This window comes from Bidens hawaiensis, unplaced genomic scaffold (genome assembly GCF_021521415.1).
Source record: "Bidens hawaiensis isolate Kalapana, Puna unplaced genomic scaffold, B.hawaiensis_p1.1 tig00028346_1, whole genome shotgun sequence".
Lineage (NCBI taxonomy): Eukaryota > Viridiplantae > Streptophyta > Magnoliopsida > Asterales > Asteraceae > Bidens > Bidens hawaiensis.
In genome coordinates, this window is record NW_027494632.1 from 173,508 (window position 1) to 194,419 (window position 20,912).

Sequence of the window (20,912 nt, forward strand, 5' to 3'; positions counted from 1 at the left end):
TATTGGCTTATAAACTAAATGTTCTTTGACCTTCAGTTTATAACTTTTAGGTTGTTTTATGAACATATAAATATGTAAACCGATTGTTATGGAAAGTTGTTTTAATGTTCATCTAATGTAGCTCTTAACTATTGTAAGCTACTAGAATAATAATGATCCTTAAAGAACTCTTTTGTAATATAGGTAAGAAGATTCTTTGATAATTAGTCTATCCTTGAATATAACCTTTAACAATCAATCGTGCTTCTTATTGTCTTAACGTTTCGTATTGGGATTTAGTTTAGTTATGAACACTCTAAGGTGATTCAACCAAATCTCAAAACGTTATCCTGACTTATGAAGCTTAGTTTAATTTGCTAATAATAGCATTATTCCATTTAGAATATTGATTGATTTAATGGTTTAATTAGGAGTACGATCATTAAACTTTCCAACATCCATTTCAACTTTAGTTAGGGAGCTTGCATAATCATCAAAGTTAGTAGGTTGAAACACTTAGATGACCTCCTGAGTTGATTATTGGGTTTATTTGAAGTTTCAGTTTTATGAATTAGCTCTTGGTTAGGTTTCTATCATTTTCAGGATTCTAAGTGTATAAGAGTTGGTACAGTATGGTGTATAAGAGGTGTAATTGGAGTTAAATTTGGAGTAAAATTTAATGACTCTCTTTACCCCTGCCTCTTGTACTTTTGCCAAGTCATTATAAGGACTTTTACTGCTCCCACTGACCTTAGAAACCTTTAGAAAATTAGCATGCTTAGGGTCAATATTTATAGACCAATCAATTCTAACAGAGAAACAAGTTAATAATACAAGTTGTTGGAGTTTCTCTTGTTGAGGATTAGTTTAGTAAGAAATCCAAATTTGCCCAGTTTAACCAACAATAACACTTTTGTAAGAGATTGTAAATTCTAAAGAGATAAGTTTTGATATAATAGTGTTGTGATGGAGCAATGTATTGTACAAGAGGTGTAATTGAGATAATATAAAGTTTTCACTCCCCCACCTCTTGCAAATCTTGTATGTTATGATTGAGACACTTAAGGCTGTCACTGATCTTTAATATCTCTAGGAAAAATACAAAAGAAGTTTCAATGATGTACGTGAGATGGGAATCTGTTATATATATGTTAGATATTTGATTTCATTAACGTCCAGATGTCATAGTAAACTTAGGGATATATTTAGAAGAAATCGTATTAAGTATATATGAATGGATCTCCTTAAGACCGTGGATCATAGAAGACAGATTGGATACAAGTAAATAGTCTTTTAAATGATAAAGAATTATGTCTGAATATTTCATATAAATAAGTTCCACGAATGTAAATGAAATATAATTCTGGTGGACCCATACTTATTCCTTAAGCCAAACAATGTTTAGGGCATCTAACACATGATTTAAAATCACTGAGAATGAGATTATATGAAAAATCACCCTCATTAACCATGTCATGATTTCTCATGAAATTTGGTTTTAATGGATGAATTTTATATGTCTCATTTGTCTTTTGTTACATTTTTAGTTGCATGATAACAAAAGTTGTAAAAGTATATAATATCATCTAGGTCTATTTTATAAACGTTTCAATCCGGATATTGATAACAAATAATATGAGAGTTTAAGGTAATAGTGACTTTATGTTGGCTATGCAAACCTTATAACTGTCATAATTTAGCTTAAGTATTGATACTAAATTCCGATTAATCTCCAGAATATTTAAGGTATCATAAAGCGTAATTTGAAGACTGTTTATCATGGTTCTAATAACCTTAACATTTAAATTTGTCACTAACCTTCATGTTAGTTATTTGTTGATTTTTGGGTAAACATATATAACTAGGCTCAACCAATCATGTGTTAATGAGAATATTAGGTTAGCAGACTTAAATATCATTAATATATAGCTATCAATTTTAGCCAGTTGTTCTTTTGAATTATGGATAATCTTGTAATGCCTATGCCTAATCTAATGACATATTTTTGCAATGAGACTTCTCCTTAGAGAACTTAAAGCTGGAAGTAATACTTGTATTTTGTCTATGAACCTTAAAATAATCCTCTTTTAGGTTTTAGTGGTAGTGAGCTGAATAACATCTTATTTTCCAGTACCGGATGCTTCTTTTCTTGTACATATGTTGCTGATCAACACATTCATTTTCCTTTGGTACTTCTCAGTATTATAGTTGATTTTTAAGACACCAAATTATACTATTGAAAATTTGAGTATGCACTGTACTAGAATATTGATGTGGGCCCAAGTATTGAAGACCGGGCTATTATGTTTATGGAGGCCCAAGATCGCGCAACAAAGGGTGGCCCACGAAAACGGGCATAACTTGGCCCACGAAGCTCTGTTTCAGGCCCATTACCAGTCAAATCGAAGCTTGAGACGAGGAGCACATTGTGGCAAACAGCCTATGGCGGTTTGGCCCCTGACTGAAGCCCAAAAATGAGTCCTATATAAAGTTATGGGCCTTTTATTGTTTTTCAGCACTTTTTATATTTTTGTTTTTGTTTTCGGGTTTGTATTCGGCCCATGGCCCGTTTTAGGCCCATTTCGTATTAGAACTCTTATTTATAGTTTGGTTATGTAATTCAGAAAGACAGAATTGATTTTGATAATAATTACTTTTTTTCTCTTCATTTTCCCTTAGACCTTTGGTGGGATTTTGGGAGTTTTGTGAAGTTCTTCACGGGTATTCTTAGAATCAACGTGAATCGATCTTCGTTATCGTTTCACTGCTGCATCAAATATTGTACTTAATATCATGTGTGATCCCTTAATTTTATGGGTCATGATTGTACATTATGATATATTCAATAATACCATCTAACCTTATAGTTAGAACTTTTAAGGAGTGCATAAATCTTGGGAGTTATTTTGATTAGTCTTAGGAAAAACTAAATCTATAATAACTCTAGTGATAGCATTTATTTGTATAAGTTCTTGATTATCATTATCGTAATAGACATTATGATTGACTCATCCATTTGTTAGGCTCTAGTTTTCAATGAAATAATTGTTATTAGAAAGAGCAGTAGGATAGTCATATCATGTCTTAATGGTTAATTAAAATTAATAAGAGCTAAATGTTATTAAAACTCTTTATAAGACAAAATTCAATTGTGTTTTGAGATTAAAGTGGATGATTTGGATGAGATAGCTATTTATAGAAGAAAATTATAGTGAGTAATGTTATGGGATATTAAGATAATACATATTAAAATTTATGATCATTAGATTAATGAAGGATCATTAATGTGAGGATCATTATATTTTATTGAAGATCTGATATGTCTATTATTAACATCAAACTAATAGACTATAATTAAAAGTTCTACTTAAACAAAAAATAAATCACCTTTGGGCAGAATTAAGTTTTATTTAAGTATGTGTGCAAAATAATTGTAACACATCACCTTTGGTCAGAAGTGAGACAATTATTTTAATTATGCACATGCTAGTTTTGCTGAATAAAAAATGTAACACATCACCTTTGGGCAGAAGTGAGACATTTATATTATGTTAGGAAAAAACTAACAAAAGCTTCCCATTAGACTTGAATGATATGGTAAATGTAACTCATCACCTTTGGGCAGAAGTGATACATCAAAATTTCATTCAAGTTAAGCCTTTATGTTTTGTAAAATTTTATAATAATATTTAAGTATCTACAAAACATTTTAATGAGTTAATGGTAAAAACTTTCTGGGTTAAATTAAGGATTTCGAGAAATAACGTTTTCGGGTAAATTATAGTTTTCGGATGACATGGGTTCTTGGTTAATATGTTTTCGAGTATTATGGGTTTTTGGGTAAAGTAATGAGTTTTCGGAAAATTAGCGTGTTTGCGGGAAGAAGATTGGAAAACCATTCCAAAAAAAACCCGTATAAGGCGATATAATTTAAAATCCGAGAACTCTAAAATCCAAAAATTAATATTATCGTAATTAAACTGAAAACACAAAAAAAAAATAATAAAACCCATACAAAGAATTCCGTAAACTAGTTGATCCCTAAACAGATTTCAAAAACTAAAAGGATAATAATAAGATTTGGTTCAAATCTTTTAAGGATTAACATTTATATCTATTTCCTATTTTAATGGGATTTAAATCCTTTAAGAAAATATCAAAACTTTTAATTAATTCAAGATTTGAAAAAAAAATATATCCCTAAATTAACTTTAACAGATTTTAATCAAGATTTGAACCAAAATATGTTATAATTTTCAAAAAAAATATGTAAGAATAATATATATTTATTCTTACATTCTCCCACTTGGTCGAGTAATCATTTATTATGAGTATTAGATAAGCCTGATCAGGAGTTAACACTCATTTTAGCTTTAAACTTAAACTGGAGCAGAGAAATACAGTCATTGAATTGAACATCAGCTCAAGACCCCCATTAATCATACTGCAGTCCTTAATTAAAACCTAAGTAGTTATGATCAAAATTTTCAGGTAAGCCCTTCAAACGTTTGATTTGTATAATAATTTGCATGTTGATCAGTTCTTCATGTAAGCAATTGAAAATATAATAAATATTAAACCTATGAACCTGTTACAGCATGAAGAGTAGTAACTGCAGCAGGATATGATGTAGTCGACATGTTTGTCATCTTGATCGAGTTCCCCTTTAGGATGTATAGTTAAAGATGGTGTTAGGGTTCTTGAGAGGAACCCGGTTTAAGAGAGAAGAGGCACATAAAATTGTATGTGTGTGAGATTAGGTTATGATGTTAATATTTATCTCTCTATATATACACCCAAGGGGAAACTTTTTATTAGTTAATTATAGGTAATATGACTCATCAACAATTACTAAACTAATATATAATAAGATATATTTAATATTTTGATCTATTATAATATAAATGATTATAATAGCCATATATAAATATATATTATTATATATTTTTCTTACACTTAAATAAATAATCCTTTATTTATTTCATTATTATTACTTTGGCTCGTAAAATGGGTCATTACATGATTGTTGGCTAATTCGTTATTAAAAGTGATTGTTCTATCTTTGACTATTTGATTAATACAAATATATTGTATATATTTTTTGTGAATAGTTATCATACCCCGAGGTAATCTAGTTGTCGAATACATTATAAGCATTTCATGTTTCTAAGTAAACTCATTTCGGCATATAGATGATGGTCTAGTGTAGATAGAAACATAACTATAACCATTTACAAGTATTAGCTTTAAAGAATGTGCTAAACTATTAGTAGGAGTAGAAATTGCGGCCGTTAAGAACTTATAGCCTTCCAAATAGGAACTGACCAATCCAAGTGTATACCATGAAGTGACAAAGGTTGTACCTGTGAACTAACCCCATACGGCAAACTAGGCACAAGGAAAGAGCAAAACCAGCTTACAAAAACGAAATGGTCCCTACGTAGCTAGTCATCCATAATATCAAGCAAATCCTTTTTTCATATTCGGACAATTTACTAAGGGTTATAGTTACTGTAACTCTCATATTCAACTACTTCGACCATTGCTGAACACCTCAAAGTATTTTCGGGACGTCCAACAAGCCAATCATTTCTGCATGATTTGCATTACCCCTAATCATTATTTAATCAATATTTTGCTTAAGAGAAACATACATATTAATGTTCCCACAAGTAGTTTTATGAAATGAACAATTGTGTGTTATTTTGACTTTTTAAGTGTCACTTTTCAAACTATCATTCTATTTTCTTGATTACACTATCGAAATGTTATATTCTTTTTTCTACTCACTTCTAATTTAGCTTAGAAATACCTTTTTTACAAATAAGTAAAACAAAAACTTTTGGGACCAGTTCTTTAGATCTTGTATAGGTTTTTGTTGTTTTTTGGATTAATTCGTTTGCAATGAATTCAAAGTGTAGCATGCATGTTGCTTTTTAATATTAGGATGCAGATTAATGTTGTAGCTTTTTTTGGGTTTGCTAACTATTTAGAATTGAGAAAATTATTGTTTGCGTCTCTGTAGATTTAGGGCGTAGGCATAATGAGTTTTCAGAAAAAAAAAATAAATGGGTGAGTCCACGTGATTTCAGAAATGAACCATCTAAGTATCTGCCAATAGCTGACCATCAACGGAAATGGTGAAATTACTAGTTTACCCTTTTTTATGATCAGTATATGAGTCCATGTGGTTTAAGTGATTGCCCAGTTTTAGTCCTTTATGAACAATTCCTTTTAAATTCAAAAATTAACCACCAAACTATAAACAATCAATCAATCAATCAAAATCAACCAATCAAAAATTAACCACTAAACTATAAAAAATCAACCAATCGAACAATAAAAGTCATGTGCTGTTTAATTTTTCATTGCTTTGATTTTGTTTTTTTCTTTTATTTTTTCTTCAAGCTTCTTTTATATGTATTAGGGGCACAATATGTTTAATTCTTTTTTCGACATTCAAGTTTAAATTTTGTGAAATGTAACATCCAACTTTTGATACTAATAAATTAAAGAATTTTATTTATTTAATGATGCGTTATTATTTAATTAGGGTCAATAATAATAATAAGTTAGGTTATGGACATGGAAATAAAAGATGGATTAGGGGATGGTTATAGACAGACCTTAAGGTCTATGGGCTTATCCTATATAATCATCATAAACCACCCTAAAACCTTAAACCCTCATTTGCCTCCCCACACACACACACACACTTCCTTCCATTCCGATTTCAAATCCGAGCTAAAGAATAGTAGGTTTAGAGTCTTGCATTATCGAGCAACAAGAATCATAGTCAGGTTCGAGTGTTGAATCATATACGAAATAAGAAACACGTCTAAATATGCTCTAGACTTGAACCCGAACCAAAAGTAATAAGTTTTAATTTAAAGGTCACGTATTTCGTGTCGGTTCGCCATACGCTTTGATAGAAAGACGAATCGGACAAAACCTAGTAGGAAAAATGAAAACTTTGTAACAAACGGGTCGGACGTGAGATGGAACCAACAGGGTACCGTTCGTGTAATACCCCGGCTAAAACGAAATACGCCCAAGTGTGACGTACAGATTGTTCAAAACACATGTGACACTATTAAGTAACAGTATTAGCATTAATTCATTCAAAGGCATCAAGTACACAAATTGTTGCAAATAAAGAAATTACAATGAAAATGAAACATTCAACTCTTATTTAAAATATCCTAGGTCTAGGGTCTTCATCTGTTTCATCCTCTAATAATTATACATGTAACATATATATATAAAATAATGTCAACTAACTTAATAGATGGTGAGTTCACACAGTTTAAATACTACATAAAAACCATAAAATTCCATGAAAACTTGTGAAAAGCATATAAGGGTTCTTCACACTCGAATCAAATGTCCTGAGTGTAAAGAATAGATGAAAGTCTTTTCCAGTTGAGATTAGGCACCAACGTACTCAGATCGAGGTCCCTTTTCCACTCGAAACACGGTCCTGAGTGCAAAGGGGGGCTTACGATCATACTTATCGAAGATATCCATGCATGTAATATTTGAGCAAGTAACAAGTAAACACACAAGTCCATGTAACGAAGTGTAGTTTGTAATAAGAAACAATATGTAAATGGGTTTGAAACGATATATATGTTACCCCCAAAAGTAGTAAAAGGGTAAAAAGGGGGTGTGAGAAACTCACCTTTGATATTTGAGACAACTTGAAATAATAACCGAAAGCGAGTTAACAAACAAAGCAATTGTATCTCACGAAACTATAAATAATAACGAAGATACAAAATTTAGGACTAGCTACCGGAATTATAAAGTTAATTAACTTATGGCAAATGGGGACTTGGGGGATATCTTTATTTAAAATGAGTTTAACATTTATGAATTAAAGTTTATATAAATCATTTGATATTTATTAGTTGAAGAATGATTTGTAGATGAATAATTATAACTTATTAATATAAGAATAAATAAGAATATTAATAACAATTAATGAATAAAATGTTTTATTTTTATTCTAGTAACATAATTAATTAATTTACTAATTAATTAATTTAAATGTTTTGCATAATTATTTTAAAGAAATTATAGATATTAGTTTATGTTGAAATAAAATAAACAATAATTAATTATTTAGAGAAATCAAGTATACTAGTTCTATTATAAGAAATCTTTAATTAAAACCATTTTGTATATATCATCTTATTTAAAATAAAAAGGTTTATAAGTTTATGATGATCAACGAATAACATCTAGATAATTTGTTCTTGCAAAATAACTAGTTTTGACATAACATTTAGAAAATCAAAGTGTTTATCTTAGATAACCATGATCATAATAATTTTTTAAAACCAAAATATAATATTTTTATTATAAAAATATCATGACCATGAAGAACAAATTATGAACATTCAATATCAAATCAAAACAAAAACTATAAAGTGAATGAAATCATAAAACTTACTTGTTAGTGTTTTCAATCTTAAGAAAATAGTGGATTGAGATGCGAAAATAATGGAGGATTTGTCCTCCTTTTATAGTAAAAATATAGAGTTGTTATGTCTTATGCAATTTATGAAAATTAATCATATTTAATATAATTAAAAACAAAAATTAAAATGGTTTAAAAGGTTTTCAAAGTGTTTAACTCTTTCAATAAATTTTATTTAATTAAAACATTCATTGGTTTATTTTTATTAGTTAAAAAACAACAAATGAAAAAGATGGTAATAATAATAATAATAATCCAAGATTTATTCTAGTGATTTGCATGGGAAAATTTCATGAATAAATTATTTTAATTATGAATGTTTTAAATGAGTATGCAATACTACAAAGGTGGTAAAAGGTATATTTGCATAGAAATGATCACATAAAATACATAAAACAAAATTTATATAAATATAATGAATTTGTAAATGTGGCTCCTTTAGACAAACGCAACCTTAGACTCGAGGTTATTAAAAAAAACATTTGGATTTTTAAATTGTATCTTTGATTTTTTATACATATGTATATTGGGGTTAAAGGGAATAAGTGAAATGATAGCAAGTTAATTGTAATTTGCTTTTGAAAACAAAGCAGGTTAGCATTCGAATCTGTAGCAACATTCAGTTGTATGATTTGGGTAAAACAGCCCTGCCATAGCGTGCAGGTCTTGCTAAAGGCTGTTACTTGATTTTATTACGCATTTATGTAAAGATTCAAAATTTTGTCTCCACCACAACATCGTGCTGGTTTTCTACTAGTTAGCAGAGTAAGTATTTCGCAAACTCAAGATATTATAAGTTAGTAAATATTTTGTACTCCTGTGACCTGCCACCTTGAAATAAATGCTTTTTTAGTTGATTATGGCGTGTGTTGGTTCAGTGCAGTTGGCTCATAACCAAATGGATTTGGTTCAAATAGAGCTAGCCGTTATAATATGGCTTGGTTCAAGTTCGGTGTCGGTTGAGATCATGAACAAAATAATAAATAATTATTTATTTCAGTCATGAACAAAATGATAAATGATAAAGAAATAGCTAAACTGCATGCCCGGCTTCGAGAAAGCAAAAAATATTTTGAGCCGAAGGCGAAAATTTTTTGGGCCTTAATTAAAAAGGAGTATTTTGTTGGTTTAAACAATTAAATTTTTATATAGGTTTACTTGGTTATAATTTAGGTTGTGTAAAAATTTTTTGTATAAAAATAGGATTAAACATGTCTCAAATGAGACTTTAACCCATAACATTTTTGTTGAGAGCAACACTCCTTTGCCACTAGATCAAGCTAGTGGGCATGTAATTAAGTTCAAACATTAAATATACATATTGTTTTTAATAAAAACAAAGGCAGAAGCAGGAAAAATTGCTAAGCATGAGAAGGCGTGTGTGGAGAATCAACACGCCTTCATTCCTTTTGCTTTTGATACATTTGGGTCTCTTGCTCCCGATGCTGCTACGTTTCTAAAAAGAGTTCAGCGGGTCGTGCACAGTAACTCAACGAAGCCAAAGAATGATAATTTTATTTTCAGTAGGATCGGTTTTGCCATTCAAAAGGGGGTGGTGGCGCAGCTTGTTGCCCGCTTACCTGCCTCTTTATTGTAATTGGATCCTTTTATTTGAAATGGCGATGAGAATAAAAAGTTCAAATATATATATATATATATAATTTATTTTAAAAAAAATTTTGGGTCTAAAGGGGTGTCGGTCCTGTGGCCGTCGACCGCCCCGCCACCCCTATGGGCCGGCCCTGAGCTAAAGGTCCAAAATACCTTTGAGTTTGCGTTAAAAATGGCATGGTTAGCGAATTTGATAAAATGGCAAGACTCGTAAAACCTCAAGATTCCAAATGCAAAGAAAAAAAAGTATTTTCGATGAAGATGATAAGTGCGATCAAAACTCAGTAACGAAGAATGTCTTGAAGTTACAACATATGTAATATCGAAACCACCCAAACTCAGAAAAAGTAGTATGAATACATACAAATAATCATCCTGTTTTATCTTCGTGCGATATTAAAATTCGATATTTTTTCCATATTGTATAAGATCAGTTATTAGCTCAATTTAACATATCTTAAAAGTATTACCACATGTGTCACGGAGAGACCAGGTGTTTAAAGTAGACATATTTTTCTTTTTTTAGTATAGTTACTTCTAGAGGTGCACACTGAAACGGGTTAACTAAACGAGACTATGGCCCTAACCGAAACAAAATCAGTTTCGAACCGGTATTATAGGAACCGATAGAAACTGTAATCTTCTACAATGAAACCGGTTAACCCAAACCGAAACCGGTAAAACCCCAATCAAGAAAATGATTTCAACCCGAACCAAAATCAACCAGTTTTGACTTTTTGTTAACCAGACCATACCAATTTCAACCTGATCCGGTTTAGGTGATTAATTCCATCAATATGTGTTTAATTGTTGGATGGTTCAGTATACACTATAACTGTTTGATTGATTAAATGCTTCAGTGAACTTGTGTTGGTAGTCACTGCTTGATATAAACACACTATGTCATTTATTAACATTACCCTATATCAAAATATATTGGATTTTTTGAATCTTACATGAGTTGTTTTATGAAATCCTTAATATAATAAACAAGTCATCCATAAATATCAAACAAATCATTTTCGTCTTTGGTCAATTTTCGAAAGGTTATAGGTATTGTAATCCACCTATTCAACTACTTAAACCATTTTCAAACGCCTCACTGTATTTTTGAGGCGTCCAAAGAGCCGATCATTTCTGCGTGCTTTTTTTCTCATGCACGGCCCCTAATCAATAATTTGCAATCAAGAATTTGTGAACTTCACAGGTAATTTATTTGTGTTATTTTTAGTAAAAAAATAACATTCCACGCTATTATCTTTTAATTAACATGAAAACATCTTTAATGATTGCTGGCTAATTCGTTATTGAAGGTGACACAAATATTTTGCACATATATATTGTGAATAATAATTATCATACCCTTAGGTTAACTAGGTTGTTGAGTACATTATAAGCATTTCATGTTTCCAGGCAAATCCTTTTGCCATATAGATGTGTTGGGTTTCAGTGGTGACGGTTTAATGATTAAACCCGGTTTTAATAATAGTTTCATAATTATTAATCTCATTGAAATTATTATGAATGCAGCAGAATAAATAAACGAGTAATCATCACTTTATGAGAAAACAATACAGGATCTGGTTACAAACAATACGAGTACGATACGGAATCAACCAAAGTAGATAAATATAAATCTAAATGACAATATTTAATTTTTCATCGGTTAATAATTAACCGGTCGAGACACTGAGGGATAACAAACTTCTTTTAGGTGACCAAACAAAATAAAACCCGATGGTTGCGGTGCACGGAGGCAGCGTCGGTGAACGGCTACGACAACGGCAGCTCCTTGCGGCAGTGGTGCGGGATGGCGCAACAACAACTGTAAGGTGGCGGCGGCGGTGTAGGGCTTGCGGGACAGCAGCGACGACAGAGGTGAGGCCGGTGGCGGGCTCCAACAATCAAGGGTGGCTGGCCGGTGGCGGGGTGAGTCAAGAGAGGGAGAGAACTTGTGGTGGCTAGGGTTTTTTGTTAAAACTTTGTATGTTAATATGATTAGGTTTAACTAATAAAATTAGTTAAACCAAACGGGCCACCAAGCCCATCTCTACCTCCAAATCCCAGTCCATCTATTTCCATCCCGTTAATATGTCAATACCAATTATTAAGCGGATTTGTGTTCGTTACCCAAGGTGTAACTCTCACGGATCATAACTTGGTCGACTGTGTTAACTTAAACAAACCGGTTCATAATATCCAACAGTCTCCCATTTGTAAGTTTTATGGTTAAGTTCCTTAAAACTGACAGCCAGAAGTGCTCTAGCTACACATGGTTGCCCCCAACAAGTTTTGACACTTTAAAGTCATTAACCAAAACATCTTGGAATACAATATTGCAAGATAAGGAGCTTATGGTAATCATTTTCATATATCCTTTATGGATAACACATCAATTGAACAATGAGACATGCATCAGATTCAATATCACATGGCGTTCAATCATTATTGTTCTCGATCTAGAATCAAAGTGGTCCAATCAAACACAAAGTAAGTTTGGGTGAGGCCTCACACTTCACCAGTTTGAATCAACGAGGATGCCAAGATATCTAACTGTTACATATCATGTAAGAGTACAGAATCTCATATTGATTACATACAACTCCCACTGAACTTCAGTATATTCCCAACCAATGGCTTTATAAATGGCAGTTACGCAACAACGGTTGATACTGATCAAAGAATAGCCTTTAGTAAATGGAAGTTCTAATATGTATCTTAGGTATAAGGATACTAAATGAGTATACCAATATCAAAACATCTTATTACTAAGATCCATGAAGATTATTGATGCGAGTTACATCCAACGTCATTCATAATGACATCTGTGAGTTTGGAAGTCAACTCCTTGAGTCCAAAGTCAAAATAGTCTTAGTTCAGAATCGTTCCCACGAGTCTGAACGACTATGGATAACTTAGAATACAATATTTATGGATTAAACGTATTATATCAACACAGCTATATTATTCAACATTTGCATTTAACCATTAAATCAAAAGTGAACTCAAAAGTATAACTGTTTAAACGCTCATGCATCCAAATACTAAATCAAAACAAATGACTAGCTAATCTAAGGCCGATAGCTTCCATTTGTTGGTCTTGCTAGTCCTGAGTCATCATCTTAGTGAACGGGTCTGCTGGGCTTTGATTTGTGTCTACTTTGCTTATTATGGTGTCTCCTTGTTCCAGTATTTCACGTATAAGGTGGAACTTCCTTATAATGTGTTTGGTTCTGTGATGAGATCTGGGCTCTTTGGCCTAAGCGCACATGTGGTATCACATGACCCCTCGATTGGTTTATGAATACTCGAAACCACATCGAGGTCAGTGATGAACTTCTTCATCCAAGCAGCCTCCTTAGCAGCATCTGATGCAGCTATGTATTCAAATTTGATGGCAAAATCTGCCACCACATTATGCTTAGAGCTTTTCCAGTAAATAGTTCCTCTATTGAGAGTGAATACAAATCCTGATTGTGAGCGAGAATCATCTCGGTCAGTCTGGAAGCTAGAATCAGTGTAACACCTTACAATGAGCTCTTTTTCCACTCCCCTCAAACACAAAGAACATATCCTCAGTCCTTTTTAGGTACCTTAGAATGTTCTTTACTGCAGTCTAATGGCCAATGCCAGGACTTTGCTAATAATGACTAGTCATGCTCAAAGCATACGATACGTCAGGTCTAGTGCATAACATAGCACACATGATAAAACCAATCGCTGAAGCATTTGAATTGCTTGCATGTGCTTAGTTTCAATGTCCGTTGTTGGAGATTGTGATTTTATCAACATGGTTCCTTCGGCAATGGGAACACCTCCTTTCTTGGAGTTATCCATTGAGAAGCGTGTCGTGACTTTGTCTATGTATGTACTTTTGATTTAGCCCTAGAAGCCACTTAGACCTATCTCGATAAATCTTGATTCCCTAAATATAAGTGGCTTCACCAAGATCTTTCATTGCGAAACAATATCCCAACCAGTGCTTAACTTACTTAAGCATAGGAATTTTGTTTCTAGTGATCAATATATCATCCACATACAGGATGAGGAATGATTTAGTGCTCCCTCTAGCCTTTCTATAAACACAAGAATCATCTTCATTTTTGATAAAAACCAAAATCTTTGATTTTCTCATCAAAATAAATATTACAGCTGCGAGATGCTTGTTTGAGTCCATAAATAGGCTTATTCGGTTTGCACACCCTATTAGGATATTTATGATTCACAGAACCATCATGCTGAACCATATAGACATCTTTAGAAAGGTGTCCATTAAAAAAAGCGGTTTTGACATCCATCTGTCATATCTCATAGTCATAATATGCGGTTATGGCAAGTAATATCCATATTGACTTAGTCATAGCAACGAGCGAGAAGGTTTCATCATAGTCAATTCCCTGAGTTTGATTGAAACCTTTCGCGACTACCCGTGCTTTATAGGTATGTACATTTCCATGCATGTTGGTTTTTCTTTTGAAAATCCACTTGCTCCCTACTGACCGACCTTCGGGGGGTGGCGCAACTAAGTTCCAAACTTTATTGTCATGCATATATTGTATCTCAGCGTTCATGTCTTCTTGCCATTTCTCAGATATCGAAAATAAAATAGCAGATTTGTAGTTGGTAGGTTCATCATTTGACTCGGATACTAATAGGATTTCAAGACCATCTATATGTCATACGTATTTAGAATTTGGTACGCGAGTCTTACTACTTCTGCGAACGCTAGTGTTTATGTCTGATGTATCAGCAACAACACCTTATTGATCATACGCTCCAACTTCCTTAGTGGTTATTTGTGATTCTTTAATTTCATTTAGATTGAAAATATTATTTCTAGTTCCTCGATCGAGAATTTCTTTCTTGAGGAAGTGGCCTATCTTTTTGATAGAAATCAAATTTGTGTCAGGGTATGTGAAATAAATAATATTCTCTTTGGTTATAGTACTCGACAAAAACAACTTTTACGCTGCGGAGATATAGTTTCTCATCAAAATCACTAGTGACATATGCATCACATCCCCAATACTCTAAGGAATGACAAATTGGGTTTACGCCCATGTCATATCTCATATGGGGGTTTTCTTACCTTTTTAGTTGAAGCCATATTAAAAATGCAGGTGGCGGTCATAAGGGAAAATCTACAAAAGGAGGGAGGCAAGTTAGTTATACACATCATCGATCGAACCATGCTTAGCAAGGTTTGATTTCTCCTCTCATGTTGGGGTGTATCGGGTGGAATGAGTTCTGAAACAATTCCACGCTCTTTTAGATGATTGATGAACTCTAAGCTAAGATACTATCCACCTCGATCTGGTCGAAGCATTTTAATTGTTTTTACGAGTTGGTTTTCCACTTTGTTTTGAAACTCTTTGAACTTTTCAAAAGTTTCATGCTTGTGTTTCATAAGACAGACATAAGCATATCGACTATAATCGTCAATAAAAGAAACAAAGTATCTTTCATGGTTTCTAGACATGGTTCTGAAAGGGTCGCAAATATCAGTATGTATAAGTCCTAACAGATCCTTTGCTCGTTCACTTTTATGAGTAAATGAGTCCTTGGCGAGTTTTCTAGCTAAACAAGACTCCCATTCGTCAAAAGAGTCTGGTCCTATGGATTCAAGAATCCCTCCGGATTGGAGTCTTTTAACTTTTGCCTTGCTTATGTTACCAAGTTGGCAATGTATCATTGATGCTAGATTTGATATGTTTAGAAAGATTATATACATTATTGTTAATTTGAACGTCAATCTCATAAATACCATTTCTAGGTTTTGCCTAAAAAAAGATATCATTCAAGTAAGAAGAAATAGCAATGCCATTAAAAGCATAGTTAAATACTTAATCAAAAAGTAAATAAACTATAATTATGTTTCTGGTCAAACCAAGTGCAAACACACAGTTATTCAAAGTAACTAAAGGCTAGATAGACAAACAAAATGATATGTGCCAGTTGCAAGAATTGGGACTCTCTTCCCATCACCAACGATGAGTTCCATGATGCCTCGTGTCAACTTCTTCCACTTTTCAGGCTCCTGCAATATTAACGATGTGGTATCCACATCCGATATCAAATACCAATATGTTGCGGGAAACAGTGAAAAGTTCAATAACGTAAATAGAAATACCTTTAGAGGAGCTATCACCATTGGTCCTCTGTTTCTTCAGCTCAGCAACATAGTCGGGACAGTTACATTTCCAGTGTCCCATTTTGTTGCATTGTAGCACTGACGCTCCTCAGGAAGAGGCGGTGGTACCTTTGCAACACCCTTGTTAATGTTGGTGTCATGCTTGGCAGCAACAACAACCTTCTTCTTGCCTTTAACGTTATAACCCCGGTTCTTGGGATTAGGCTTCTTGAGACCAGCAGATCGAACCATCAAAACTTGAGTAGTTTTAGTTGAAATATTCATCTCAGCCGTTTTGAGCGTACCATGAAGCTCCGACACTGTCTTTACCCAGGTATTCATATTAAAATTCATTACGAACTGCTCGTAAGATCTAGGGAGAGAGTTCAAGATGAATCCACTGCCATTTCATCCGACAAGGGATAATGAAGTTTCATCATCTGGTCGATGTGCCCTTTCATTTTGATGACATGTGCACTAACCGAGGATCCATGTTCCATTCTGCAACTAATTAGCTGCTTCATGGTGTCAAAGCGTTCTTGATAGGCTTGTTTCTAGAGCATGCCCTTGAGTTGCCCAAGCATCTCATAAGCACCAAGATCTCCCAAGCCCTTAGCAATCTCGGAGGACATGGTGGCTAGCATAATGCATGCGACTCCAGTAGAGTCGTCCTTATGCTTTTCAAAAACCTTTCTTGCAGCAGCAGTATTGTTTTCAGGCTCGGTTGGAACTGGTTCATTGAGAACATAGTGCTTCTTTGCCATTATGAGAACAAGTCTTAAATTGCGGTGTCATTTAAGAAAGTTGGTGTCATTCAGCTTTTCTTTCTCAAGAATAGTTTTGAGGGTGAATGAAGAGTTATTATCAGCTAAAATCTGTTAAATAAATAAAAGTAATTTAATTAGTATTTTCAATGTTATAATCCTATTATCAATAACCCAATAACATTAATAAAAAGGAACTTGAAAATATGGCTTCTAGTTACTAATGACAGCTGTAGCACACAACATTAATAAGTGTTTAGGTAGACTGACAACGATTACCAATTATGAATAAAGCACAACTCTCGGTTATGAGGCCTATTAAGACAATAATTGCCTAAGTAGATACGTTTATCCTCATCTATGCTCACTTTAGTCTTTAGACAACTGTAGCACGTAACAGAAGAGTAAAGTAATAATCGCTCTAGTACAATCACTAGTGAAAGGGTCGGATGTGTCAATGAAATTGTAACACTTGGCAAAAATTTTGTCGTTAATGTAATCATGATTAACAATATAATATCATTTTATGAATAAAATCTTTCCTTATTAAGATTCAAAATCTTACAAAGTCAACAAAAAGTCCAAATTTCGCCACGTGACGAGCATTATGTGAAATAACCTCGGGCAGCGGACCAGGAAATAACTTAATCATTAATATCATTAAATGGCCCTAAAAATTTAAAATATATGTTAAAACAATAGATAATGCATAAACATAATTTTAGAAGGCTCGAATCGTAAAAACTAGAAAATAAGTAAACGAAAGCTAGTACGGAACACCGAAAGGACCCGACATAAATTATTTTCAGAAAAATAGTTTTTATAGTCTATATTGTCAGAAAATTGATTTCGTTCAAATTCTGATAAAATTAATTAAAACCGGGATCCGATTGATTATCCAAAACTCGCAATATGTTAAATCGATTCACCAAACTAGTTATAATATAACCCAACCCTTCACTGTCAACCCCCACCCCCCCCCCCCCCTCTGGCCGGCCCCCTTGCCACATCACCCTCTCCGTCTCTCTTTCTCCCAATAGCCTTCCACCATCTCATCCATCCAATGATTAACTCTAATGTTAGGCTTAATGTGTTGTAGTCAAAATAGATCATCCACTTATTCCTCTACTATCATATTCACCAAAGCTATCCCTCCCTCTTTCTCTCTATATCTACGGCACACACACAAATCACAATCATTGACATTCAAAATTTAAATCATCACACACACATACATTCAAGATTAGATCAAGAACAATATGGTGATTAGCATCTAGGAAGGAAGGATTAAGAGAAAGGAACACCACACACAATCGTCACATTCATATCTTCATCCTAGGATCTTCAAAATCTCAAGTAAGTTATAATTATGAGTTGATTTCTATGATTGAATAGGTTAGATTATGTTCTTGAGTTGAGATTGATCTTAAAGATTGAAAATTATGGATGTTTGTGTGTGTGTGTGTGTGTGTGAGCCGTGTGTATGCATGCATATGTGAGGGTAAGTATTGAGCCCACCCATACATGCATACATTCATCTTAAAGATCATAGTTGTATTGTACACAAGAAAATGAAGCTATTGCAACCCCGACAAAAAGTTGCATTAGTCCTAATGCAACCTTTTATCAAGGGCTGCATTAGGTGAAGTTGCATTAGACCTAATGCAACCTTTTTGTTAGATAATGCAACCTTTTTTTGAAAGAGTTGCATGAAGTATTCAAATGCAACCTTTTTAATGCAACTCTTTTATATACTAATGCAACTTTTTTCCTTTTAAATGCAACTTTTCTAACACTCAAACGCGACCTTGATACCTCAAATGCAACTTTTCTTTACATCAAATGCAACGTTTTGCAACGTTTTTATATTTTCAAGTTAGAACAAATGCAACTTTTTTTATAGTCAAACGCAACTCTATAGTATCATTATTTCAAGTACCAAAATTTCTATTAATAGGCAATACTATCTCAATTACACCAAAACATTTATAACATTAATATAATGCATATATCGTAATTCAACACAAGTCCCAACTCAAAATAACAATGCAATAAAGTAAAGTTGTCAATTACAATTATAATGATAAAATGTATTGAAATCCCCCTACTTATCTCTATGATCTTGAAATATATAAGCATGTTGCTTTACCAGTACACTTTGCATCGTAGCTTCAAGGTTTATTCTTTCCCCGTTCAACTCTTTTTGCATAACTTCTAGCTCGGCCTTTTACCTTTAATAATGGTCATCATCAATTTCTTTTCGCATTTCAAGCAACCATGTTTTCTCAACTTTAAGGCTCGCCTTAAATGATTCCATAAGCCCGCCCAGATTCATGTATGGTTCCTCATCGCCATCCAATTTTTCATCAGTTTTTCAATAACTTCTCGACCATAAAGTTGAAGGTAGCTAGCCATCATGATCTTTGTTCATTACAATCGTAAAAGGTATGACCAAAGCACTCCAACCTTCTGGAGGTTTGCAGTTCTTCATTTGTGTCTTAAAAAGATGAAACAATATTAAAAAAGACAACAGCCAATAAACTAGCAATACAAGTTGCTTGTTGAAAACAACCACCAATAAACCAACAAACATATAACATCAAATTACTAGACAATAAACCCGACCCAAAACTAGAAATCCGATTACACATTACTTATGTGGTTCAATATCCAGGTTTGATCTAACCTGTACAATCCACACACGTATAAGGAATTCAAATGTTTTACTCTTCAGTTTAACTAAAACTTGGCAAAAACAAACAATAATAACTTACCTGGTTGCAAAAGGATATACATAAGCAGAGGAATTATGAAAAATAAAGGCAATTATGATTTCAACAAATAGCCAAGTTGCCAACTACAAATATACAAAAGCAACCTAAAAGTCAAAGTGCATATTCACAACATAAAATTTAGTATTACTTCATATGGGTTTTGTAAGAGTTTTGATATCTAGAGAAATGTTGTGTAAACACGTATGCACCACTTAGATGTGACACCTCTCCGTGTTTATATTTCGAACCAATAATTTAATAATTTGACTAAATACTTTTGGTCAATTCTGAAAAGTCAGCAAACGAAAAGTCAGTCAACTATTCAAATGGGTTAGCGGGGAAAGTTGAATATTTCTAACTGAAAATTAAAGTGAAAATTATACTATGGCTGATACAGACATACATAAAATTTAAGTTAATTCCATGTTAAGTAGCACCTAATCAAAGTGATTGTATCTAAACTCAAACTAACACCTAATTTACATATACTTGTTGGTTTAAATTCAACAATGCTCTTTCCTAGAATGAGGCTGCCTTTTTTCCTGGTATAAGATACACCATGCAAATGGGAATCAATTATTCACTCATTTGCGGATGCAACATTAAAAGTATCAATACTAGCCTAAAGTAGCATAGCCAAGCATATGGATCGATATCCCAAGGGCATTTTCAATATTCATAAACTAAAACTTATAATCAGTTTTAAAGAGAAATCAAATACTTACAGTAAAATTTATAACTAAGTCTAAATTGACCATCCTAAGTGATTATCATAAATCACAACCAAGGTAGGCAGGGGCGGATCCAGTGTATGGTTAGGGGGAGCGTTTGCACTCACTCAAGTATATAGTTTATTTTATAAATTTGTAATATATTAGGTCCAAAAACCCAAGCGACCCATCCAAAAAATATTTAGTGACCTATCCAAAAACAATTTAGTGACCTATCCAAAAGATTTTTTGAATGCTTGTGTAATTTGTAGTGTTGTAAAAGAAGCACTTTTAAGTATTACGAACGAAACTGTAATTGACCGTTTTCAAAAGATGAAATACGTAGAGTTCAGTTGTAATATGTATTTTGTTTACCTTTAATGAAATTTATTGTTTTTAATTTCTATACGTAGTTTGTTTAATGTAAATTTTTTACTCAACCTGTTTCGGTTTGACCCGACT